This window comes from Rhinolophus sinicus, chromosome 1, assembly GCF_057876585.1.
Source record: "Rhinolophus sinicus isolate RSI-liver-muscle chromosome 1, RSI-T2T, whole genome shotgun sequence".
Taxonomy (NCBI): Eukaryota; Metazoa; Chordata; class Mammalia; order Chiroptera; family Rhinolophidae; genus Rhinolophus; species Rhinolophus sinicus.
The window spans coordinates 13,005,718-13,033,111 of record NC_142501.1 but is presented as its reverse complement, the minus strand read 5'-3'; the positions used below and the strand labels follow the sequence as shown (position 1 = coordinate 13,033,111).

Here is a 27,394-nt window from a genome sequence, read left to right as displayed (position 1 = left end):
CCGCTCTCCTCTCCAGGTGAAAGTACGTGGCAGGAAGGCACCCAGGCCTCCGAGGGAATCAATCTCATGATCCAATGATGGCCCACAGCCCAGGAAGCACCCCCAGTGTACCCCATGGAAGGCTGCATCAGACTCAGCAGCAAGGTGGCCAGTGAAGGTGGCCCTCCTGGCTCAATGACAGAGGCTGTGTCAGATCTCAGGATGAACACTGGAACAAGGAGGTCATCTTCTTGCACCTATACTTCCTCTAACTTGCTCTGTGTCCTCCAGCCAGTCACTCACCCTCTCTGGACCTCATTTATACTACGAGACAGTTGCGCAAGATGACTTTTGAGGTCCCTTCTGGCCTGTACTTTGGTGAAGTGAACCATGGTGAGAGCAGAGGCATAAAAAAACCAAGAAGACGATGTTTGTTCTTTCATTCATGACTCATTTCTTGAGTGCCTACTGTGCGCTCCATAAGTGGAACTGGATATTGACATGAACAACTGAGGCTCTGCCCCTACAAGCTGAGTCCAGGTTGGTCAAAGGGATAGTGCTGACCTTCCCCTGGAAGCAGAACGTTCGCCAATGACCTTGCAATGGGCCTATGTCTAACTCCTTCTGTAGGGCTCTGATGTGAATGTCTTAAAGAGAGAGAGAAATATAGGAACATTTTTTTCAACTTTTAAACAGCATTTGGTGTCTTTGGTTATTCTGTTGAATGGGGGAGGAATGTTGTCATTTCTGATCCGAATGAAGAGAAGGACAGCAAGTTCTTTTCGGAGTTAATTTCCTGGGACTCGTGTGAGGGGCCCAGCGGCAAGGCCAGCCTCACTCCATCCTGAAAAGCCTAGGGTTTCACTTGACTCTGCTGTTTCCTTGCAGTGATGCCTGGGGCAAACCACACGCCCTGTCTGAGCCTTAGTTTGGACGTCTGTAAAATGTCCTGTCTACCCGGCCTGCCTCACAGAGCAGTCAGGAGGCTCCGGAAAGAAGCAAAAGTGCTTTGCCAAGTGCGAGGGCCGGGCCCATTGTAGAGTGATGTTGTCTCCCATTCCACCAGAAAATGGCTGTCCCGAGTCCCAGCCTGGGATCAGTCACTCCTGCTGAGAGGGCGGCGTCTACTGACCTTCCCTTCAGCATGAGTGTTGCTGAGAAGTGCCCTGCTGGGGGAGAACAGGGCCTGCTACCCTGAGCCGGGCAGACTGGAATGACCTCTGTGCGCATTCCTGGAACTCCTAGGAATCTGCCCCACTTCCCAGAACCCCTGCAATCTAAGAAGCAGAGTGACGTTTCTACATCAAGCAACTGCTGTCAATGGTGGGATGAGGGCCAGGCTTTCTGGCCCCCAGGAGTCAGATGGGGACCAGGGCAGCCTGGGTCGTACTCCTGCACTCTCTCTCATTTGCTGCATCACCTTGCCATTTGATCTCTGGGCCTCAGCTTTCTCATCTGTAAATCGGAGGCAGCAATGCTATTAATACTGTGTTTCCCCGAAAATAAGACCTAGCCGGACAATCGGCAATAATGCACCTTTTGGAGCAAAAATTAATATAAGACCTGGCATTATATTATATTATATTATATTATATTATATTATATTATATTATACCCGGTCTTATAGTAAAATAAGACTGGGTCTTATATTAATTTTTGCTCCAAAAGGCGCATTAGAGCTGATTGTCCAGCTAGGTCTTATTTTCGGGGAAACACAGTAGCTCTGTCTTCAAGCAGGCAATATGCGGGAACCACAGCCTACAGCCCACGATGTGAATGTGCTTTGCAAACTTAGAAGTGCCAAATCGCCCCGAGCCCTGAATGGTATTACTGACACCTAGTCTCCAGCAAACTCTGGATGAAAAGAGAAGGCTACGGCTTCGGGGAGCAAAAGAGTGAGTTAAGAAACAAAGGCTCCTAACACACAATACAGCTCCTAACCTATTGACTCCGGTAGCAGGTACCTCTTTTGCGGCCCTGAACTCAAATGTGCAAAATGTAACTTTTTATCATTTTGCTACGACTGGATTTCTACGTTGTTGGCAGAAATTTGATTCTGGTAGCTTCTATGTTATGATTCCTCCAACACTCAGGTTTAAACTCGGGCACATTTGAGATCACTGTTCCCCTTCTTCTTACAGGGGTCTTCACTAGGTGGAGGGTGGGGTTAGGAAAGTGTTTATACAAATGGTGCTGTAGTCAGTCTCTCGAGGGAGGGGGTGTCCACTTCTGAGCCTCTGTCTCTCCCAGCCCCTGCTGGCATCCACTTCGTGTGCCTCAGCTGGTCTGGCCGGGGGTGTGACCCCTCCACCCACCCCATTCAGTATCCTATTGGGGGCTCACTCTATATCCTCTGCTGCAGCCTGCCCACCCCAGTTGTGAAGGCCCCTACTTCCTGTCTCTGTCTTCCAGGTCATCTCTCATGGACAGGAGGAAAAGCTGACCGCTTCCCAACAGCCACTGAGGCTGTGGAAGCCCTCAGCCAGGCAGCAGGCTATCTTTCAAAGTGTCTCGCAGCCACTTCCAGACTGGCCACCTCCAGACTTCCAAGTGGAATGGAGAGGCACGGGTGGGTCCACTCTGCTCAGGGTCCCTGCACAAGTCTGGGTTCTCCAGACAAACAGAACCTACAGGAGAGGAGCTATTTGATTGATAGATACATAGATACACAAATAGATACAAAGACATAGAGAAAAATATAGAGAGAGATAGACATTTTTATAAGGAATTGGCTCTTGGGTTTATAGATGCTGAGAATTCCCGTGACCTGCAGTCGTCAAACTCTCCTGGAGACCCAGGAGAGTATAAGCTCCCATCTGAGTCCAAAGGCAGGAGACCGATGTCCCAATTCAAAGACAGTGAGGCAAAGGAGCAAATTCTTCCTTCCTCCACTTTTTCAGGCCTCGCGTTCACCCACACTGGGGAGGGCCATCTGCTTTACCCAATCTACCAATTCAAATGTTAATCTTATCTAGAAACACTGTAGAACACACATCCATATGAATATTTGACCAGTTTTCTGGGCACCGTGTGGCCCAGTCAAGTTGCCGTGTAAAATTAACCATCGCCGTCCCCAGTCATATACCCTCCTTTCTCCAGAATCCTCTAGAAACAGACTTTAACCAGCCGTAAGAAGTTCCTATGACTAGAACGTTACATCTGCTTCAGTACAGATATAAAAGGTGATTTTGAGGGGCCACCTCTTCCTCTCTAGGGATTTATTTTTCCCCCCAAGAACTATTTTATTCCCTTTACCGTGTATCTATGGGGCAAAGGAATCAGTTTAGAAACTCTTGTCAGCTGTGTGACTTGGGCAAATGACATGCCCCCTCTGTGTACATGTGCCCTGCAGAACAACAGTGTCTCGTGTCTTAGGGTTTCTAAGACAATGAAATAAGTGAGTACATTTTGGCACATGGTAAGCACTCAACACGTGTTAAGATAAAAGTCATTTTCCAACTCTCCCTTCTACTTCTTTTTATTTTTGAATTTGAGCAGCTATTCTGATCCTAGACTCTAGCCCAGGAATTCTTAAACCAGACTTCAGGAGGTCAAGGAACTCTGCAAAAAGTATATGCAAAATTGTGTGTGTCTGTTTGTGTGTTTATTTTTCTCAAAGAAAGTGTTCGTTGCTTTCATCAGCTTTTCAAAGAGCTCTGGGGCTAAAAATAATAATAATTCCTGTCAAACACCCCTGAGTCAGATCCTGACAGGCTCATATTGAGAGAAGCAAGAGGTCATTTTTTGAAAGATAAAAATCATACAAATGTAAAATGAACAAGAGCCAAATTTTTATTTAACTCACTAATTAATAAGGGAACCAGTAATGTATCATAAGAGTTCCAAGGAAAATTCAAAGAACAGACACCTATCTAGGCAATCAAGAATGCTGAAATGAATTACAAATAGAGACAAAAAAGACTCCATGGCCATAGGGAAAGAATCAACTGCATCTCCACCAGACACAATCATTTGCATTTCTACAGACATGAATCATTTGCATTATTACCAGTTTTCTGTCCTTTGAAGAGTTGAAAAATAGCTCAAAGACAATAAAAGGTGCTGAAATCCTAGAAGAGTGGGCTAGACAGAACACCCAGCCATCTTTTTTGCCCATTTCAAAGTCTTTCACAATGTTTCCTGACCTAAAGTTACTAATCTCTCTGAATCTCACTTTTGTCATCCATGAAATGGGGGTAACAGATCTGCTTCAGAAGTTAGCTGTGAGATTATGTTAGATGATTCAGGTAAAGTGTTTTTGTATTTGTCAAACACTATGAATTTAGGAAATTATTATTTACTGCCTTTCAAACTCCTCTAGAACTCAAGTTTAAAAGTCTGTATCTAGAAAGTGTTTAGAAATTCAGTAACATTTCTTCAATATCCATTGACCTTTGGTAGTTCATTTTTTTTTTAATTAAAGTTTATTGGGATAACAATGGTTAATAAAGTTATATAGGTTTTAGTTGTACAATTCTGTAATATATCATCTATATGAGATTATTATGCTGAGTGAAATAAGTCAGACAGAAAAAGTCAAGAACCATATGATTTCACTGATATGTGGGATATAAAACTGAAAACAACAAAGGAACAAGACAAATAAATAAAGAAACCAAAACTCATAGACACAGACAATAGTTTAGTGGTTACCAGAGGGTAAGGGGGAAAAGGAGGTAGTAGATGAGGGTAGTTCAATTTTTAAAGAGACTACACAAGCCGTAGAACATGGGCAAAGAGCAGAAATAAAAGATTCACAAAAGAAGCATATAAATGGATACTACACATGAAAATATGCTCAACCTCATCCATAATTCTACAACATAAATACAACAGTAATGAAATACATTTTTTTAACCTTTCAGATTGGCAAATATTTTACTGTTGGTGAGGGGTTGATGAAATAGTCACCCTCGTATATACGGAAGTATGAATTAGTAAATTATTTTGGAAGATAACTCGACAACTATTAATATTCTAAATGCAAATCTCTTTAACCCAGCAGTTGTAATTGCAAGAACTCATCTGATAAATACGCATGCATAGAAATACCATATATAAGAATGTTCACCGAGGCTTTGTAATAACAAAAACGGGAAACCACCTAAATAGGACACTGGTTGAGCCAATTACAGTGCATTCATCCAGCTGTTAAGAATAATGAAAGAGATTGAAATGTACCTCATGGCAAACTAGCATTAGACATGTCATTAAGTGGAAAAAGTAAGTGACAGAACAGTATTGTGATGTCATTTGAGTAACAAAAGGAGGACGATATCCTTATATGTAAAAACATCATCTATGTGTTGATGGTTTCTACGTACATTAGCTTTTGTCTCTATAACAAATTCCTCCAAAAACCTTAGTTGTTTGCAACAACAGTTTCTTGGCTCAGGACTCTGCTTGACTTGGTCCTTCATCTGGTCTGGCTGACTTGGCTGACCTCAGCGGGGCTTCCACATGGGTCTGTTGTCAGCTGCTCAGTTATGGCCGCTGTGTGATCTATTAGGTTGTGCAAAAGTAACATGTAATGATTTTTAACCTTTTAAACCGCAATTACTTTTGCACCAACCTAATAGGATGGCCTCACTCACACACAGGTGTGGGATTGGCAGGCTGTTAGCTGACGTGACAGGGTAGCTAGGTCACGTGTCTCTCACGAGGCTCCTTCATATAGCGGTCACAGGAGTCCAAAAGCACAAAGCAGAAAGTACAAGGGCACGCCCAGAGTGAGGGTTCCAAAGCGACAAACCAGGATCTAGGAGCGTATGAAGCCTCTGTCAACATTACTTGCTAATGTCTCATTGGCCAAAGAAAGTCACATGGCCACCCATGGGACCCATGTGGGAGGGGACAACATAAGCAAGGGAAGACCAGGAAGTGTGTCTTCAGTGTAACAATCTACCCCCTGGTGCATGACCCTGAGCAACTTAATTTAAAAAAAAGGAATTTCTCTGTACTTCACTTTCGTCCCCTATAAAGTAACAGAACTAAAATCAATGCTCTTGGCAGGCACTTCTCCTCTCAGTCTTCCTATGATGACAAAATCACAACGGAAATGAACCTTGAAGATGTTGGCTGAAACAAGATGAAGCTTTACTTTGAATAATATAGAGGTAATATATATTATGTAAAATAATTATATATAAATGTTATGTATAGTACATACAAATATTTATATACATAAATTATGTTATATATAATGTATATGTGAATATAATATAAATATAAGGTTCACTTAGGATACGAAAACCAAACCAACCAGGAAATTTCATGAAGAAAGAGAGGTAGCTTAGCACAGTCCAGGTGAAAAAAGCTTAGGGGATTTATTCAAAGGTGAGCTCAGTGGGAGTTAGTGTGCTGCAACCCCAAATGAATTAATGGAGCCTTGAGCTGCATCAATAGAAGCATTAGGTATAAACTGAGGGAGGTGATACTCCTCTCTAGCCTAACCCCAGCTGGAATGATGCATTCCCTTCTTGGTACTTCCCCTTAAGTATAGACCAACTGGACCCTGATCAGAATGATGACCTGTGGAGTAATCAGGCTGACACCACCTGAACCCCCATCAGCCTTCATCTTGCTATAAGTGGAACACCTGCCATTGTATGAATGCTGATGTAGGCAGTGGGGAGCACACAGCACCACCTGTGAATTGTTCTTGCCTAAAAAAATTAAACTTGATTCCAGTCATGCTCTAGAGTTAACTACCTATTTACAGGAAGTCTAGAGGATAAAAGAACAAATTAAATACCCTGTTTCCCCAAAAATAAGACCTAGGTGGACAATCAGCTCTAATGCATCTTTTGGAGCAAAAATTAGTATAAGACCCAGTATAATATTATATTATATTATTATATTATATTACATTACATTACATTACATTACATTACATTACATTACATTACATTACATTACATTACATTATATTATATTATATTATATTATATTATATTATAAGACCCAGTCTTATATTATAGTAAAATAAGACCGGGTCTTATATTAATTTTTGCTCCAAAAGACGCATTAGAGCTGATTGTCTGGCTAGGTCTTATTTTCAGGGAAACACGGAACCATGAAAAAGCCATCAGCCATATTCAGGATAGGAGATAGTTGACAGAAACAAATGATCCAGTTTCTCCCACAAATCTATGACATGGAAAACAATGGGGGAGGAACTGTTACAGAATAAAAGAAACTTTGGAAATAGAACCAGCAACAGCAATATATGAATATTATTGGACTCGATCTCTTAAAAATCACCATAAAAAAGTCCTTAGATACAATCAAGGAACGCTGACAATGGACTGAGTAATAGAGGATATTGAAACTTTGTGCTAATTGTGTTCATGGTCAAAATCACGTGGCCTGGTTTTATAATGTCCCTTTTCGTTAGAGATGCATGCTAAAATCCTGTGGATGAAGGGATATAACGTTTGGGATTTGCTTTAAAATACTCCCGTAAAGAAACAGACGAACATAGGCAGGGAAGAGGGGCTAGAGAAGGGCTGCTATTTGGTGAGATGTGTTGATGGGCCTGTGGGAGTTCGTAAGTTATCCTCTAGTTTGTATATGCTTGAAAATTTCCACAGTAAAGAAATTTTAATCCAGAAGCCACTCATTTAAAAATATAATAAGGAAGAACAGAACAGAAAAAAAAAACGATCTGGAAGGCATGGGTTCTCAAAACCAGGTCTCCCAAGGGTGAAAGAACCAGCAGTGTTTGGGATGCAGGTGAGGGATTCCTGGAGATCTAACCCTGTGTGCAAATGTCTGAAGGGCTTTCCTGAAGTAAGAGGGAAGACTTGCTCTCTGCAGCCTCCGAGGACAACATGGGGACCAATATGGAAATTATAGGAAGACAAGCAAAGATCTAGCAGGCAAGGTTTCGCAAAGCTCCTGTGGGGACAGAGCCCCAGAAAGCAGTTTCCAGGCTCTCGGCCTCACATAGACAGGTGCTGGCTCAGGTAGTAAATGGCCATCAACTGTGATTGCATGGCCATCAGCTGTGGCTAGTTGGCCGTCAGCTGTAACCAGTGAGCCATTGGCCACTAATATAACTGCTGTGGCTACGCTAGCAGAAAATGGGGGCTAGCAAGAAGATGGTGGCTGAGCTAGCAAAAGCGGATTGCAGAGAGGCAGATGCCGCCAGCAAGAATATAGTGGTATGACTCCCCCATCTATGGCTCCGTGGGTGTTCCTGTCTGGCCTCACCATATGCTGCGTTCTTATGGGGGGAGCAGGAGCTGAGACCCCACTAGGTCTCCCACATGACAAATGGCGCAGCGAGCAGGGTCTCCTGCACGACACTTGGCGTAGTCGGCAGGATATGGTGCCGGCCAAGGCTCTCAGAAGAGTGGCAGAGCAGTTTGTGTGTATGAACACTCAGTCTCAGGAAGACCAGGAGGAGCAGCTGCCGGAGAGCTGGACCCCCGTGGAGGGGTGGGAGGACATGGACGGTTCTCCCACCAGCACAGGAAAAGCCATGCAGCTGCTGGAGAGATAGAGCCCCGTGGAGAGGTGGAAAGATGTGGACGGTTCCCCAACCAGCACAGGCCAGAGAAAGCAAAGGTCGTTGCAGCCCTGCGGGCTGGGAAGTTCCTGCTCAGGCAGCCTGGATGCGGGACTTGTAGTCCCAGGAGGAAACGCTTGCTGAGTCCTCTGTGGGAGATGAGGGTGAGGTCAAGGTCGTCCCTCACCCCTAGGACAGCCCTGGCAAATGACTATAGACTATGGGGAATTGCCTTCCATCCCTAATTTAATGGACAGCTTGACTGTTAGTTTGGGAACATACCGCCATGTAGTGGAACTGGGGGATGTTTGCTTTTGTGTTTTGACCGGCCGCCATTGAAAATATGTAAGCACCTTGATTGTGAGTCACTGTTGTTCCAGCATGGTACCCTGAGAGGCACAGAGAGAGTGGCAGTGCCCTGAGAGCCCTGGCTGAGCCCAGGAAGTCTGGCTGTGTCCTGAGATGCCCTGGCTGTGCCCAGGAAGTAGGGCTGTTCCCAGAGAGAGTGGCAGTGCCCTGAGAGCCCTGGCTGAGTCCAGGAAGTCTGGCCGTGCCCAGAAGTACTGGTGGTGCCCTGAGAAACCCTGGCTATGTCCAGGAAGTGTGGCTGTTCCCAGAGAGAGTGGCAGTGCCCTGAGAGCCCTGGCTGAGCCCAGGAAGTCTGACTGTGTCCTGAGATGCCCTGGCTGTGCCCAGGAAGTCGGGCTGTTCCCAGAGAGAGTGGCAGTGCCCTGAGAAACCCTGGCTGTACCCGGGGAGACTGGTGGTACCCTAAGAAGCCCAGGAAGTCTGGCTGTGCCTAGAAGTACTGGTGGTGCCCTGAGAAACCCTGGCTGTGTTCAGAGAGCCTGGCTGTGTCCAGGATATTGCATTCACCTCCAGGCTCCTCACACAGGGCCCCTCGCGGAAGACGCTTGTCGCGTAGATTGTGAGGCGAGAGCCTGTAGGGGTACAGTGTGGGGACAGAGCCCCAGAAAGCAGTTTCCAGGCTCTCAGCCTCACATAGACAGGTACTGGCTCAGGTAGTAAATGACCATCAACCGTGATTGCATGGCCATCAGCTGTGGCTAGTTGGCCGTCAGCTGTAACCAGTGAGCCATTGGCCACTAATATAACTGCTGTGGCTACGCTAGCAGAAAATGGGGGCTAGCAAGAAGATGGTGGCTGAGCTAGCAAGAGCGGATTGTAGAGAGGCAGATGCCGCCAGCAAGAATATAGTGGTATGACTCCCCCATCTATGGCTCCGTGGGTGTTCCTTTTTGGCCTCACCATATGCTGCGTTCTTATGTGGGGAGCGGGAGCAGAGACCCCGCCGGACGCCCTGCACGACAGCTCCCTTCTCCCCCACCGCTCTAAGCTCTCTTTTGTAGCCCCCTAAACCATTTGAGGCTCCTGGAACACACAGGTAGGCTCCTAGGTCACGCACTTCGCCCTGTGCTCTCCTTGGCTAGGAATGCCCCCACCGCCTGCCCAGGTATTGGAATTCCGCTCATAGTTCAAGGCTTAACTCAAAGGTGGCCCTCTACTTCCCCCTGCCCGCCATCTCCCCTTTGAAATAATAACATCTTACAATTGCTTAGAATACACTGGTGGCTGTTATAGGCATATGACTTGGTAGTTTAGAAAGAGCTTATATTATCTTTACAGAGAGACCCCAAAGATAAATTATATATTATCTTCTGTAATGCTTCCTCCTTTTCACTCCTGCAATACTGTGCACCTTCGTTCCCATCATAGTGGTCCCCGTCTATTGAGGGCCTACTATGTGCTACATGCTTTAATCTCGCACCAGTCCTATGACACAGGCATCACAAGTGTCAGAGGGGGATCAACGTACTCAGTGTCACACAGCAGAGGTCTAATTCGAACGCAGATTTCCCTGATGCCACAGCTTTTAACCACTACGTGCATAAGTTATAACGTGAACGTATAACTGGTGTTTGTGTGTGCGTGCGTGGGGGTGGGGGTGTATTCCTCTCCTTATTTGTGTCTATTTTCCTTTCTAGCACACTGTCTAGCTATGATAAATGCCTAATAAATATTTGAGAATGGATGGATAGATGAATGAATAAATCCTGCTTTATGACTACTTATGTATGTGTTCCCCCCACCACAGTAAACTTCTGAACAGCTGGAATAAACAGGACTAGGCTCCAGCATTCCATATAGGATAGGAAACTGGTCCTTGCAGATAAGTGTGAAGACTCCGAGAGTAGCAGGGATTTGCCAAGTCCTCAGGAAGTCAATGGAGTGACAGAGGGAGAAGAGGAGTCCACAAGGTCCCATGTAGTCTCCTCCACAGCACAGGCTGCTCCGGGCGCTGCCAGAGTGTGGGGGTTTCGGAGAAGAAGGCCTCTCTCTTCTGCCCCGGCTGCCAGGTCCCTGACCGCTGCATGACCCCTGGAGGTGGGGACCTGTACTCCCCAGGGGAGGAGGGTTACAGCCCTGTTATCGCCAGGAGGCAATAAACTCATTTCGTGGTAATTAGACTCCTAACCAATTTAAGTCATTTACAGCTCCCAAACAATTACCTGGTGATTCTTATCACGTCAAGAATCCTAAGATGTTATGTGAAGAGGGTCATAAACTAGGAACCTGGTTGGTGGGTGGGGGAATGACCAGAGGGAAGACAAGGAAGAAAGATGGCTGCCCATGGCGATGGGAAAGAGAACAATTTTAAGCTCCATCAGTGTGCCCGCTCCCTTCATCAGCTGTGGGCAAGGCAGGCCTATCCTTGTGCATTTAGTAGGAGAAAAACATTCTATCCCTAGAAGGTTCCTCTCCAGAATAATGGCATTTTAGAGCTAGAAAGGCTAAAGAAACATCTAGGAAAGTATTTCCCAAATTAGAAACCCTGGACATCTGTGGTTCTGAGATGTTCGTAAGTGTTTAATAAATGTATTCCTAGGGTGAATGGATTTGGAAAATTTGAAAACGCTGGCACCCTCCTAGAGAATCACAGAGCCCACTGCATCCTGTAGAAGACCTACAGGAAAGAAACCGGGATCCACAGGAACACTTAACGTAATGAAACCTAGTGTGTCTTCAGACTTTGACCAAGAAATCTTTTCACCCCCACAGGAAATCTATTAATAGCACAATAAACCTCTAGAAACGTGGATTTATTTATCCAAGTTCCCTTCTCATTCTTAGGCTAAAAGACTGAGTGGACTTCTGTTCCATGACACCACATGCCCCTGGTTAAGACAGGTATTTGCACTTGACAGTGGGCCCTCCACCCTGTGTGGATACCGTTGGGAGATGGGAGGATGGGACAGTCTCCATTTTTCTGTCTTGCCGGAGAGGCCATGTGAAGTGGGGAAAGGACAAAGAGAATCTTTTGACAAACAAAAGATGGAACCACCAACTAAAACTCTCCTCTAAAGGTGATAGGAAGAGACTTATTCTGTGGGTACTGAACGGGCAGAATTGATCCAGTGAAAGAAGGAACTTTCTTGCTGTCACAGCCACAGACAGCAGAACAGATGGCTTCAGGAAGGAATGAGATTCCTGACAGCACATGTGTACGAGCTGAAGCTGAACAGCTCCTTAGGAGTGTAGCATCCAGTCAATTGGTAAATATTTGAGCATCTATATCATTCAAAGCACTATTTGAAGGTGGAAACATAACGATGGGCAAGTTAGATAAATTTCCTTCTGTATTGGAGCTTATACCCTGATGGGGAGAGAAGAGAAACAGATAAGAACCAAGGAAACAAAAATAAACGTAATAATTTCAGAGAACTATACAGATCTTCAGTGGGTGATAGGATCATAATGGGCTAATTAAGTTCAGGTGACCAAGCAAAACCTCTATGGGATCGAAATACTTGAGCTGAGACCTAAGCAACAGGAGGGTGCCAGGCCTGAGATCGAGGGGCAACGTCCCAGGCATACAGTTGAGCAAGTCCAACGGCGATCTAGTGGGAATAATGTGGGAAGAATGGAAGGAAGGCCAGAGTGGTGGAGCATGGTGGGTGGGAGGAGGACACTGGATGAGGGAGAAAGGCACAGCATATTCCAGCATCCCGTGGCCTACAAAACCCCACGCACCCTTCCAGTTCTGGGAATCCATGATGGCTCCCTTGACCGAGCAGAATGAGACTGCAGAGTCCCTCTCCCTTGAAAAATAATGTCAACAACCTCAGGGTCAGTCCTCGGTTTCCTCATCCGACAACTGGAAGCCACCAGCCTAGTTTGTGAGATAAGTGACGACGTACTTATTTAGCAAGACCAGATGCAGTCCTGCGTGCTATCCTACACACGTTATACAATAAATATCACTCACTGAACCCTCCTAACCACCCTAGGAGGTAGATAGTATTAGCATTCTTATTTTATCAATGGGAAACAGAGACACAGGGAGTCTCCTTGTGTGTCTAACACACAGTAGGTGCTAAGTACATCAGAGCTATTGTATACTTAGATTAAAAGTTGTAAACACAGTATTCTCTGTGGTCTGCTCCCTCACCCCCACTTTGGGAGCATCTGTATGTCCTTGTAAATTCTCAGTAGGAAATTATTCAATTGAATCATGTGGTACTGATAGATAAAACTCACCTCCAGAAGTGAGGATAATCAAGAATCTTGCAGCCATCCCTATCAAAATTCCAATGGCATGTCTTCACAGACATTGAAAAAACAATCCCAGAATTTGTATAGAACCACAAAAGACACGAAATAACCAAAGCAATCTTGAGGAAGAACAAACCTGGAGGCATCACACTTCCGGATTTCGAACTATAATACAAAGCTAGAGTAATCAAAACAGTATGGTACTGGCATAAAAACAGACACATAGACCAATGGAACAGAACTGAGAGCCCAGAAATAAACCCACACATATATGGTTAACTAATTTATGACAAGGGTACCAAGAGTACACGATGGGAAAAGGATAGTCTCTTCAATAAATGGTGTTAGGAAAATTGAATATCCAATGCAAAAGAATGAAATTGAACCCTTCTCTTACACCACTCACAAAAATCAATTCAAAATGGATTAAAGACATAACTGTAAAACATGAAACCACAAAAACTCCTGGAAGAAAACATAGGGGAAAAGCTTCTTGACATTGGTCTTGGCAAAAATTTTTGGGATATAACACCCAAAGCACAGGCAACAAAAGCAAAAATAAACTAATAGGATTCTATCAAGCTAAAAAGCTTCAGCACAGCAAAGAAAACCACTGACAAAATGAAAAGGCAACCTACAGAATGGGAGAAAATATTTGAGCATAATATATCCAATAAGGGGTTATATATTTGAGCATAATATATCCAATATATCCAAAATATATAAAGAACTATTACAATGCAATAGCAAAATAATAATAACCTGAATTTTTAAATGGGCATAGGACTTCAATAGACATTTTTCCAAAGAAGAAGTACAAATGGCCAATAAGTACATGAAAAAGTGATCAGCATCACTAATCATCAGAGAAATGCAGATCAAACCACAATGAGATTACCTCACAGCTGTTAGGATGACTTTTATCAAAATGACAACACATAACAAGTATTGGCGAGGGTGTGAAGAAAAGACAACCCTTGTGCACAGGTGGTGGGAATGTAAATTGATACAGCCATTAAGGAAAATAGTACAGAGGTGCCTCAAAATATTAAAGATAGAACTACCATGTGCTCCAGCAATCTTATTACTGAGTATATATTCAAATGAAATCAAATTAGTATCTCGAAGAGATATGTGCACTTCCATGTTCATTGGAGCATTATTCACAAAAGCCAAGATACAGAAACAACCTAAGTGACCATCTAGGGATGAAAGATGAATGAATAAAGGAGATGTGTGTGTGTGTGTGTGTGTGTGTGTGTGTAGAATAGAATAGAATGTTATTCAGCCATAAAAAGGAAATCTCTGCCATTTGCAAAAATATAGATGAAACTGAAGGACATTATGCCAAGTGAAATTAGCCAGACAGAGAAAAACAAATACTGTCTGATCTCACTTATATGTAGAATCTTAAGAAGTTGAACTTGGAAGTTCCAGTCAAGGTGGCAGAGTAGGTAAATGCTATGCTTACCTTCTCTCACAACCACATCAAAATTATAACTAAACTACAAAACAACCATCATTAAGACTCACCCGAAATCTTGCTGAACAGAAGCCCTACAACTAAGGACATACAGAAAAAAGCCACCTCCAGACTGGTAGGAGGGACAGAGACGTGGAATAGGCTGGTCCCACACCTGTGTGTGACCATCAAAAATCGGGAGGGATATATTGGCCACAAAGGTCCCCCCTGAAGGAGGAAGGAGTCTCAGCACCACACCAGGCTCCCCAGCCCAGGGTTCCAGTGCCAGGGAGCGAAGTCCCCATAATTTCTGGTTGTGAAAACCAGCAGATTGTGTCTGAATGGGACGGAGGGTGGCTGGAGTCCCAGGCACTCCTCTTAAAGGGACTGCACAAGGACTTACTCACTGACAGAATCACTGTTTCTGAGCTCCAGTGCTGGGGCAGCAGTTGGAGAGGCAACAGTGACATATGGGAGGGAACTGAGTTGTTTGGCTTCAGGATGAGGGCTAGAGAGGCAGCTTTCTTCCAGATGGAGGAGCTGACAGAAGCATTGTTTTTTTGTTGGTTCCTCCCCCTCCTTGCATGCAGATGCAGGCAGATGCCACATCTGAGTCTCCATCAAACTAGCTATCACCTTTCATCTGCCCCGCCTTAGTGATTCCCTGAGACCCTGCCCCACCAAGCCACTTCCAGTGGCTTTTTCATACAAACCACCTCCATGGCTCATACTGCAGACTTTTCTAGGGTCTCTCAAAGGTTCACAGGACCCAGACAAGTAGCATCTGGCTTAAGCATGTCACGTTACCCTGGCTGGGCAGTCCTAAGTCCAGCACTAGCGGCAGCTGACCTTGGTTTGCAGCTTGGCCTCTTGAGGTACTTCCAAGCACTGCACAGGCAGTGGCTATTTGTGGATTGCATTGTGGTTCCTGCCAGGTGGCCCCAGGTGGGGTATGGACTGCAGCTGAACTTGACCTGTAGCAGGTACCCTCCCAAGTGGCCCTGGGGTTGGCGTCCCCAGTGGCCAGCTTCCAAACGAGCTGGAGTATCACCCAGCTGCCTCCAAGGATGATACACCCAAGGGGCAGATTGGCAGGCCTCAGAGCCCTGCTGAGGCAGATCGTGCTCTGTAGGGTCAGCCCCTGCGCCACAACTCTTCCACTGTACTCACGACCAGTCCTCACAACAAGTGAACCCCAGGGTCAGTCCCTCCCAATGATGTGCAAACAGCAACAAAGGCTCAACTACAAGAGGAGGGCACAAACAACCCACACAAGGGACACACCTGGAGCGCATGGCTCAGGTGAATAGAAAAACTGTGACACTGAGCCCTACAGCACACCTACTACGTACGGCCACTTTATTAAGACCAGGAGACATAGCAGCCCTACCTAATACATAGAAACAAATACAGGGAGGCAGCTAAAATGGGGAGACAAAGAAACATTTCCCAAATAAAAGAACAAAACAAAGCTTCAGAAAAAGAACTAAACAAAATGGAAATAAGCAATCTACTAACACAGTTCCAAGCACTGGTTATAAGGATGCTCATTGATCTCTGGGAGAACTTCAACAAAGAGATAGGAAACATAAAAATGGAGTAGAAAACATAAAAAAGAGCCAATCAAAAAATAAAGAAAACAATAACATAAATGAAGATTACATTACAGGATCTAAAGAACAGAATAAACAAGCAAACAAAACAGAAATAGACACAGAGATTTTTAAAAAAATAAAAACTGACGGTTGCTAGATAGGAGGGGGAAGTTGGGGGATGGGGGAGAAGGTGAAGGGATTAGAAAGTACAAATTGGTGGTCACAAAATAGTCATGGAGATGTGGAATACAGTATGGGGAATATAATCAATAATATTATAAAGATTATGTAGGGCACCAGATGGGCACTGGACTTATCAGGGGGACCACTTCATAGATTGTGTAGATGCCTGACCACTGCACTGCACACCTGAAACTAATATAAAATAATACTGAATGTCAACTATAATAAATTTTATATTTATATAGCACAGGATGTAAAGTACAGCATAGAGATTACAGTCAATGGTATTGAAATAGCTATGTGCAATATCAGAGGGGTAGTAGACTTGGGACGGTGAGGGGTGTGAATGTCTAATCATTATATTGTTTTGTACACCTGAAACTAATTTTTGAAAAAAGGAGTACATTGCAGGGAATCAACAGTAGATTAGATGAAGCAGAGGATTGAATCCATGATTTAGAAGATAAGGTAGCATAAAACACCCCATCAGAACAGCAAAAAGAAGAAAGAATCCAAATAAACTAAGAGAGTTTAAGGGCCTCTGGGACAACATCAAGGGTACCAACATTCACATCATAGGGGTACCAGAAGGAGAAGAGAGAGAGCAGGGAATTGAAAACCTATTTGAAGAAATAATGACAGAAAACTTCCCTAACCTGGCAAAGAAAATAGACCTGCAAGCCCAGGAAGCGCAGAGAGTCCCAAACAGGATGAACCCAAAGAGGGCCACACCAAGACACATCATAATTAAAATGCCAAAGATTAAAGACAGAGAGAGAATCCTAAAAGCAGCAAGAGAAACGCAGTTAGTTACCTACAAGGGAGGTCCCATAAGACTGTCAGCTGATTTCTCAACAAAATTTTTCAGGCCAGAATGGACTGGCAGGAAATATTCAAAACAATGAAAAGCAAGGATCTACAATGAAGATTACTCTACCCAGCAAAGTTATCAAGGGACAGATAAAGAGCTTCCCAGATAAAGGAGTTCATCACCACCAAACCAGTATTACAAGGAATGTTAGAGGGACTTTTTTAAGATAAAAAAAAAAAAAAATCAAAAATATGAATAATAAAATGGCAATATCTACATATCTATCAACAACTGCTTTCAATGTAAGTGGATTAAATGCTCCAATCAAAAGACAGGAGGGATGAATGGATAAGAAAACAAGACCCTTACATGCTGCCGACAAGAGGATCATTTCAGAGAGAAAGACACACACAGACTGAAAGTAGAGATGGAAAAAGATACTTCATGAAAATGGAAACAAACAACAAAAAGCTGGGGTAGCAATACTTATGCCAGACAAAATGGACTGTGGGGACAGAGCCAGGAGTGCAGTTTCCAGGCTCTTGGCCTCACGTGGAAAGGTGCTGGCTCGGGTAGTAAATGGCCATCAACTGTGATTGGATGGCCGTCAGCTGTGGCTAGTTGGCCGTCAGCTGTAACCAGTGAGCTATTGGCCACTAATATAACTGCCATGGCTGAGCTAGCAGAAAATGGGGGCTAGCAAGAAGATGGTGGCTGAGCCTGCAAGCGGCACAGTGAGGGTTGAGAATTGTGTGGCTCCTGCTTCCTGTTTCTCCAACCCAGCCGCCAGCAAGAATATAGTTGTATGACTCCCCTACCTATGGCTCTGTGGGTGTTCCTTTTTGGCCTCACCATATCCTGCGTTCTTACGTGGGGAGCGGGACCAGAGACCCCACAGGCCGCCCTGCACGACATGGACTTTAAAACAAGACTATAACAAGAGACAAAGAAAGACCCAGTAATCCCACTTCTGGGTATTTATGCAAACAAACCCAAAATGCTACTTCGAGGGGACGTGCTCATCCATATGTTCATTGCAGCATTATTCATTGGACAGTAGCCAAGATATGAAGGGAACCTGGGTGTCCCTGAATGAATGAATAGGTAAAGAAGAGGTGGTACATATATACAAGGGAATATTACTCAGCCATAAAAAAGAATGGAATTCTGTCATCTGTGACAACATGGATGGACCTAGAGGGTATTGTGCTGAGTAGAGTAAGTCAGACAGCGAAAGACAAATGTCATATGATTTTGCTTACACGTGGAATATAAAGAGCAAAATAAACAAACAGAAACAAATTCACAGATACAGAGAACATTTTGATGGTTGCCAGATGGGAGTGGGGTTGGGGGTGAGTAAAAAAGGGGACGGGATTGAGAAGTACAATTTGGTTTTTACACTGTAATCATGAGGCTGTAGCATAAGGAACATAGTCAATAATATTGCAATAACTATGTGTGGGGTCAGATGGGTACTAGGTCTATCAGGGTGATAGATGGGAGGGGGATTGGGTGCAGGGTGAAAAGGTGAAGGGATAAGAAATACAAATTGGTAGTTATAAAATAGTCATGGGGATGTAAAGTAAAGCATAGGAAATAAGACAGTAATAATATGGTAATATGGTAATAACTGGTGGGTACTAGTCAGGGGGATCACTTCGTAAATTATATAAACTTCTAACCACTATGCTGTACGCCTGAAATTAATATAAAATAATACTAAATGTCATCAAATAAGTAGTAGAGCTTCATTCCCCAAAGCGCTTTCCTCTGACTGCACCAAGCAGACTCTCGGGGGACCCAGGGGAAAGGGCATCTAACGTTCAAGAGATCGTTTCTTTGTGGGGAGGGGCGGGTGGGTCTTGGACCTGGAATGTAATACATCCAGGTCATGAGAACCAAACAGTACACTTATACCTTAACGGTGGCTTAAGAGAAGGTGAAATAAATTTATGTTCCCTCGTACATTGAAAAAAAAAAAGTGCTCTTCATTATACAATATATTTAACACGTTTTACAATGTTAAAAAGTTTTTAAAGGATCCAGGAAAAAAGATCTTGTAAAGCACACGAGGATAGTATTTAATATCGTTCCCTTTAACCTTAACTGCTATCAATTTATTCCAAACACTAAACTTTTTTTGAGCTCAGACTATTTCCTCATTATATCCCCACATCCTGTGGGCATGTGCATCTATCTGTGTTTTCACAAATCCCTAAGATGCAGCATGACACTACACAGTGGTGTATTCACAGTACCTATCTGTGACTTCGTCCCCCCAGACATTTTCCTCCCTTTATGGTTAGTGCAGATCTCTCAAAACATTAAATGTGTTAACGAAGGAGCACATGTATGTACCACAGAATCACAAACGCTTTACTATTTGGTAGCTGAATTTCAGTGTAATTGCTTTCCTTTACAATCTTGTATTTTATTTCATCAATTTACAAAGCATTATTCAGAGAAAGGGCCCATAGCTTCCCCAGGCTGTCAAAAGAGTCCATGGTTTGAAAAAGGTAAGAACCCCACCTCACAGGCTGCTTTCCTTTTGTAATACTTCAGGCTTCTTCACCCCTTCAGAGGGAGAAGTTCTGCAGCTCAAGTGCTGCGAAACTGGAATTTTACACCCAAAGCAAAGATCAGGCTACACCTGCAGCATCCCTGGGCAGCCGTGAGCACAGCTCACAATTCTGCAGATGCAAACTGTGCTCTGTAGCCAGGTTCATAGTCCTTTCCATGGCAGCAGGAAATGCCACCCAAGTACACTTCTGATGAGTTTAAAACCAGAATTAAAAGTTGTTCCTTCACATGCGATGAAGCCTTCCCTCCTTGAATCACTGACCCAGATCTTTGAGTGCACTGCCCTCAGGGAAGTTTGGTGTGATGTTTTATGACCCTGAGGCTCACAAGTGGCTGGAGAGTCATGCGTTTCAGGTCATATGTGGGGTCAACCACTTAACATGTATGACTGTCCCACAGCTCATTCTCCAGGGTGTTCCAAAGCCCTCTGGGAAAATGCAGCCCAAGGCAAAGGAGACAGGTCCTGGGCTAGCAATGGAAGATTCTGAATTCTGGTTGAGCTTTCCTCGCATGCTGGATGCACCTGGACAGTAGCCCCCACATCCCTGGGCCTCAGTGTTCCCATCTGTACAATGGGAAGAGAAGATTAGATAATCCCTCTCTTGCGGCCTTGGGTACCACATCAAAACCACTCAGCGAGTGACTCCGGGGAGGTGCTGCCCACAACCAGCGCTGGCTGGTCTCCTTCCTGCCTTTGCTCCATCAGACAGGTAGCCCCATTTAGGCTCCAGAGCCCACAGTCTCCTGCCATGGAAAGGAGCCCCTACATGAAGGCAGGATGTCCAGGGGTCCTCAGCCGACAGGGCCAGGAAGGGCAGGGGGCCCAAGGCTACACTCAGTGACAGGTCCTGCCTCTCACTGGACCTTAGCCTTCTCTGGGATGAATGCTCAAAAGGGCAATGGCCGCTTCTGTTTTCTTTCTCTTATTTTTGGGTGTGGGGGCGGGGGGGGTCACTGGACCATATGTTAGAATTCCATTTTGACTTTACTGTAGTATTTCTTAGAATGCCTCTGTATGCCTTTTTTATTGTTTGCTCTATATATGTCATCATTAACATCAGTTTCTCCCACGTTGACTAATTAGCAGGAAAATAGGAATAACTAGTATTACCAAAAAGTATACACCAAGCACTGAGCAAATTGCTTTAACCTCATTACCGCCTTTAATTCTTAAAATAACTCAAGGAATGCTAAGTGAAATAAATCAGACAGAGAAAGACAAACACCGTACGGTCTCCCTTATATGTGGGCTATTTAAAAGGCAAACTCAAAGAAACAGAAAGTAGAACGGTGGTTGCCAGGGGCTGGGAGGTGGGGGAAACAGGGAGATGGTGGTCAGAGGGTACAAACTTCCTGTAATAAGGTTAATACTTTCTGGGGATCTAATGCACAGCACGGGGACTATAGTGAATGACAGTGTATCATGTCCTCGAAAGTTACTAAGAGAGTAGATCTTAAATGTCCTCACCAAAAAACAGTGGTAACCATGTGAAGTGATGGAGGTGGTAATGAACTCTTCTGTGCTAATCATTTTGCAATATATACGCGTATACCTATCAAATCATCACCTCAAGCTTACACAATGTTACATGCCAACTATAAAGCTGAGGAGCTGGGGGCGGGGGGTTGGGGCGGGGAGGAAGGGGAAAAAAATAACCCAATGAAATGAGCTCTGTGACCTCCATGGCACATTTAAGGGCCGGAGGCTCCATGAGTTGATGAACTGCCAGTGGTTGCAGAGTCGGTGTGAGGTAAACGTAGGGTACGTGTCAAACCTGGATCTTTCTACCTCCACTGTCTCGTGTGTAGGTGAAATTCCACATGTCTCCTGAACATAACTTGCATCAATTCATAAACCACTGTGGGACACTTAGCATATGCTAGGAGTTGGAAATTTGTTTAAAACGCAAAATTAGCAGAGAGCACAATCAAAATCAGATAAAGATTTGAGAAGTGCTTAAAGCATTAAAAGGGAGGGGGTGGGAAGGGGACGAAGGCGTGTCAGATGTTCCCAGGGAGCCAGGCTCTCTCTCTGCGCTCCACCCCACACATCCCGTCTCCCCTGCTCCTCTCCATGGCCCTGTGGGGTTGCTATTGTTGTTTTCACTTAACAGAACAGGAGCCATATTCTCAGAGAGGCAACACAGCCTCCTGGGGTCAAAGGGCAGTGCATGGTGAAGCCAGGTCAGGAACCCAGGACCCCCTGCTCCAAAGCCCTGGTTCTTTCCAATATAGTATACATTTTCCTCGTGTGAAAGTGGCCCTAGTCCAAGAAATGAAGAAAGGAGAGGACAATCCCCAGTTGGGTGGTCCCTGTGGGCTTAAACCCACTGAATGTGATAAGCGCCCAGACTTGGGAAGTCTCGGGCTTGTGTCCCAGATCAACCACCCCTTCCCAGCTGTGCGAGCTGCTACATGCCTCAGTGTCCTCATCTATAAAATGGGGACAGTGAGGGAACTGCTGGCTTGATAAGGCGTGGATAAGGCAACTTGGCATCGTCCTGGGCACACAGCAAGCATTCAGTTAATGGCACCGAGAGGCATTGTGCTCAGCTCCCATGTGCCCGGTACTGGGCCACACTCCGAGATAAGAAGGTGTGATACATGGCCTTCAGGAAATGTGGCATCTCACTGGGGAAACAAGCAGTGCAACAGTTAAATCCCAAGGTAAGGGCCTACAAGTATGGCCAAATTAACTGTGTCAGAGTTGTTCAGGGCAGGATGAGAGGTGAGTGCATCTGAAAAGGTTTCACAGAGGTGGGGTAGATTCCTAAGGAGGGAGAGGGAGAGGAGGAGAGAGGGAGGGAGAGGAGGGGAGTGGAGGGGAGAGGGAGGAGGGGAAGGGAGGAGGAGGGGAAAAGGGGGAGGGAGGGAGGGAGGGATAAGAGAGGGGCAGGGGTGGAGCCCTAAGCCCCAGAGCTGGAGCAGAGTGAAGGCTGGGCCACTTGAGGGGCTGTTTCAAGAACGATGAGGAGCTGGAAGAGGATGAGGAGCTGGAGAAGAAAGAAGAAGGAGGAAGAGATAAGCCACTTATTGCTGAGGCTGGAGGGAGCTGCGGGAATCAGAGGACCAGGAACCACACCTGATTGCTCTCTCTGAGCTGACCCCATACATCTTGCGTTCCATTTGCAAAGGTTACTTAGTAGATGCAACTACCATTACAGAACGCCTTCATACATTTTGTAAAAGCTGCACTGTAAGACATTTTTACTGTAGCAACAGATGTCCAAAATGCAACAGAGCAGTACACCAGACACAACCTCTTTACAACATAAGGTTGGGCGGGCAGTTCCAAGACACAGTGTACAAATTAGTGATCGATCTAGAGGAAAGAGAAAAAAAAGCAAATGCATGATTTCTAAAAACAAAGAGGTCGAGAAGTGCCTAAACCTGCTGTTCCACAGCCAGTCCCTCCAAGAAAAGGAAGATCTAAGCCAGTCGTAGAATCGGTGTTTTGGATTCCACCTGAACTTGATACGTTTTTTTATTCCTAGAGCTCATTGGTACTAATGAAGGCACAGGCCATTGTAAGCCACTGGAAAAGAAGCTTGTCCATGATTCAGAAAAAGCAACTGTGGGGCATGTAGAAAAATTCCCCAGAAGAAAAGTGGGTAGTGATCCAGCTTGTCAGATAGCTATCACGTGAGGCGATGACCCGTTAAAGCGGCATCAAACGCTAAGGGAAATGCCACGTGCAATAGGTGAGGCAGCAATGCAGGATGGTCTGCTGGGCCCTCACTGTGGTCTTGTGGTTTCGCCTCTGAAAATTACTTGAAGATTCTAGGGGTATTAGGAGCAGGGAAACAAAATAAGGCGTCTTCTACAGGATTTCATCTCACCAAACCTGACCATGAAACGGAATTGCTACCGCTTTGTGCAGTGCGAGACGTAACTTATCTGTTTTCAGCACCAAGCATCATAAGATTTCTAAGTACAACTTGGTATGACAGAATGCGTCTGTTTTACTAGAGACTGTATATGAAAAAGCACCCATAGCTCAGGGGGAAATTTTCAAAGCATTGAATTTTTAGAGTCGTGATTTCAGACATTTTGACCAGATCTTGCTTCCCAAGCTTTGACGTAAATCGGTTACTATTCTCTTCTTCATTAAGCCACATCCCTTTCAAGCTGGTGGTTCAGATTCTGCTCTCTAGTATCGGTTGAACAGGCATCCTTTTGGGAAAGAAGTATGCTTTTGAACTGAAGAGTCAAAGCCAGTCTTTGTTAAACGACAGACTGTATGTACCTCTCAGACAAAGACCAAAACCATCAGCCACTTTTGTGAACTTGCATCTATTTTTTTTTATCTTGAACTTGCATCTATTTTTTTTTTTTACCAGCAACACTACTAAAGAGATGTTATTCACTTTTAAAAGGGATAAATTATCATTATTCTGTGTGAAGAAACTGTCTCCTGTAAGGTTTATGGCCCATACCATAAGCCTTTGGTGTAATAGAGTCTTTCTCATGTCTTACAAGGGGTGTCTCTTTGCAACAATATTTGTATTCATTTTATTTAAGTACATAGTGTGGTTGTCCGTACTTTGTAATGACACTTCTGCTGCTGAAAGTAATGAAAAATTTGAGAAGTTAACAGACACTTACTGTTTCCTCAGTAAGTCAGTTTAATGTTCATTTTCCCATGACTTTGTCACTGGGATAAAGAACGGGGGTTTGAGACCTCACTCACTTGCATACAGAGATTTCAGTTTTAAACATTATTTTGCCTAAAATTAGCATCGTGATAGCTTTCTGAAAGAAATATTTTGTAGACCCTATTTCACTGCAAAATTTCTAAGTCTGCATAGAAACAATTATTAATTGGGTAAGGATTGGCGATAGTTTTGTAAAGCATTTGTGAGTTGTATATAAATCTCTTCTAATATTAAATTTAAAAAATTAATAAAAATTGAATTTAACCTAAAAAAAAAACCCGAGGCAGGAAGAGAAGGCTGGTGGGAAAACAGCAGCTGACCTTCATGGGACAGAGTCGGGAAGCAGTTGGGTATGAAATCCCAGGCGCTCTGATTCTGATTCTCCGGGCTTGGGTCCTTCCTTGAAAATTTCACAATCATGCAATCAAGCCCAGGACAAAGTTGTATTCTTATCCAGCAGGTGATCTCTGAAACTGCATGTAAGGCCCTAAAGCAAAGTTCAGTTTCAATTTTCAGATGACCCTCAGGAATGACACGTTCATTCCAGCACTCACTGAGCACCTACTGTGTGCCAGAAGCCGCCCCAGTGCTTGGGATTTGGCAGCAAATGTCATGGACGTGGCCACTGTGCTGTCTAAGCTGGCTTTCTGGGAGGGGAGTCAGATCGTAAACAACTTCCTCTGCAGTTCCGGGAATTCCTAAACTGTCCCTGTGCTACCAGCACGAAGGTGAAAGTGTGATGCAGAAAGCAATCTGCCCTGGGAGCTCAGGGCACAAGCAGGGCAGACGTCACAGAGGGAGCCAACCTCCACCCCCAAGGAGCTGAGTGTCTTTATAAGGGGAATGAGAGGCCTGGAGGACACTGCTCCTACCTCCCTGGGTCACCATCTCTCACAGGAACCAGTACCAGAAGCCACCTCAGGTTACAAATGCAGACAGACCCTCTTGGAGGATGTTGGAGAGGAGACCTCACTAGCCCAGGAGCTTCTGAGAGGGTCCAGGTTTCAGTGTGAGCTGGGGCCGCCAACTTGGACAACTCACCTAACCACAGCTTGGAAATGTGGGTCCCCCCAGAGGTGGGAAGTCTCCTGGATCCATGTTTCTAGAGTATGTTATGTTGGACACAGTGGCCTCGCAATATCTGAATAGAGGCTCAATTTAAAAACAAAATAAAAGTCCTTGGGTTATTTATTTATTTTTTTTTTTTTTTTTTTTGCAGCCCTTTTCAGAGCCCTGAAATCACTGATATGCACATGACTTGCTAGGATGGACCATAGAATACAGCACTTTCCAAGCTTATTTGACTAAGAACATTTTTCCTAGAGACTCATGTTAATATTTACCCCCGCACAGTTAGGTAACACCCCTCCACCCCCCCACCCCACCAAGAGTTAACCTCTCTGGCTGGACAAGCGAATGAGCCTTGGTAAAGAGCCTTACTTTCAAGCTGGAAGGTACATTGGGTGTGATCTAGTCAGCCTCCCCTCACTAATGGATTTCTTCCATTCCAGTCCTGACAAGTGATGCCTCAGCCCCTGCTTGAATGCCTCTGTTCACAAAGCATTCATTACCTGCAGGGTAGCCCAGCCCCACTGTTGGAGGTGACATTCCATCCAGAGCCCTTCTTTAGGCAGAGCTGAAATTCATCTCCCTGGCCCATTCATCTATTAATAAAAGTCATAATGATAGCAACCATATATTGAACACCTACTGTGTGCCAGCCTCTCTGCTAAGTATTTCCCATACATGATCTCAATAAAACGTCTCAAGCATATGGTCAGCATTTGCCTCTTCTATAGCCGAGGAAGCTGATTTGGGAGAAATCACATTATTTTTCTATGCTCACCCAGCTGGCAAGGAGCAGATGGTGAATTTACACCCTCAATCTGACGGTCTGTCCCAAAGGCCAAGGCCTGCAATGGACCTAACCACTGTACGCCCTGCCCTCCTCACAAAGCTCCACCCTTGGGGAACTCTAGAATAACACTCACATCTATGGATCCTTCCCACACTCCATTCTGATGGACACATGCGTCTAATCCTGAAGGGTCTAGATTATCACCAGTGCAAAGGTGAGACACTGAGCGATCACCTGCCCAGAGCTGCAGAGATACCAGGTGGCAGATGGGAGCTTGGAACCCTGGCCACCTGGCTCCAGAGCCCACGTGCTGGCTGCCACTCTGCGTGCCCTCCTTTCCCACACCCCCTCTTGCGCACCAGCAGAAGGGACTGTGTCTCCAGCAGCCTCGTATTCCCCAGCTCAGCAGCCCTGGATCCTCTGTGTTTCCTCTCAGCCCAGGGTCTCCAGACTCCTCGCTCTATGTGTCATCCTCCCACAGGCCCATCCGGGGTGTCTGTGCCAACAGCCCGGCCATTTTTATGGCCCCAGAGAAAGGAAAGATCAGGAAGCCAGGACTGAGGATAAGAACAAGAACAAGAAGACAAACAGCTGTCAAATGGGGGCTTGCTGGGCCGAGGCCCTTTGGGGAAATTATGGCCTTGAATCCCTGTGGCAGCTGCTGGCATCGGGAAGACACTCCAGGATACATAAGTTGGACCAATGGGAGAATCCTCACTGACGCCATTTACAGATAAAGAAAGGAATAGCTTTCTTCAAAACCACACAGCTAGTGACAAGGTCAGAATTCCAGCCCAGGACTGCCTGGCCCTGTGGCATTTGCCATCTTCCGCCCCACACTGCAAACCCCAAAGCAACAGCTCCTCACTCCAGCTGTGTCTTGGAGCCCTTGGCTGGCCTTGAGCCAGGCTCTCCGTCAAAGGCAGCCAGGTGCTCTCCGAGGGCCATCTGGGACGAGGAGCCTCCAGAGTTTGGTGGGTGTGGGAGGAAGGAGTGACAGAATCCACCGGCCAGAGCTTCAGATTCATGCAGCCAGCACTGGCACGCCACCAACACTCCTTTTACGACGGGAAAACACTCTCAAATGACTCACTCAAGGAGGTGTCTATAAAGAGTTCTGTAAAACTCTGCATTTCGGGGTGTGACGAGTGGATAAAGCCAATGTGGGCCCCATTGGCCTA

At 45.1% G+C, this 27,394-nt stretch overlaps 1 pseudogene; it reads left to right on the top strand.

Moving 5' to 3' along the window:
• The first annotated feature begins 323 nt into the window (after positions 1-323).
• LOC109445821 (polycomb group RING finger protein 6-like) lies at positions 324-23,475 on the top strand (annotated as a pseudogene).
• Positions 23,476-27,394: the final 3,919 nt, after the last annotated feature.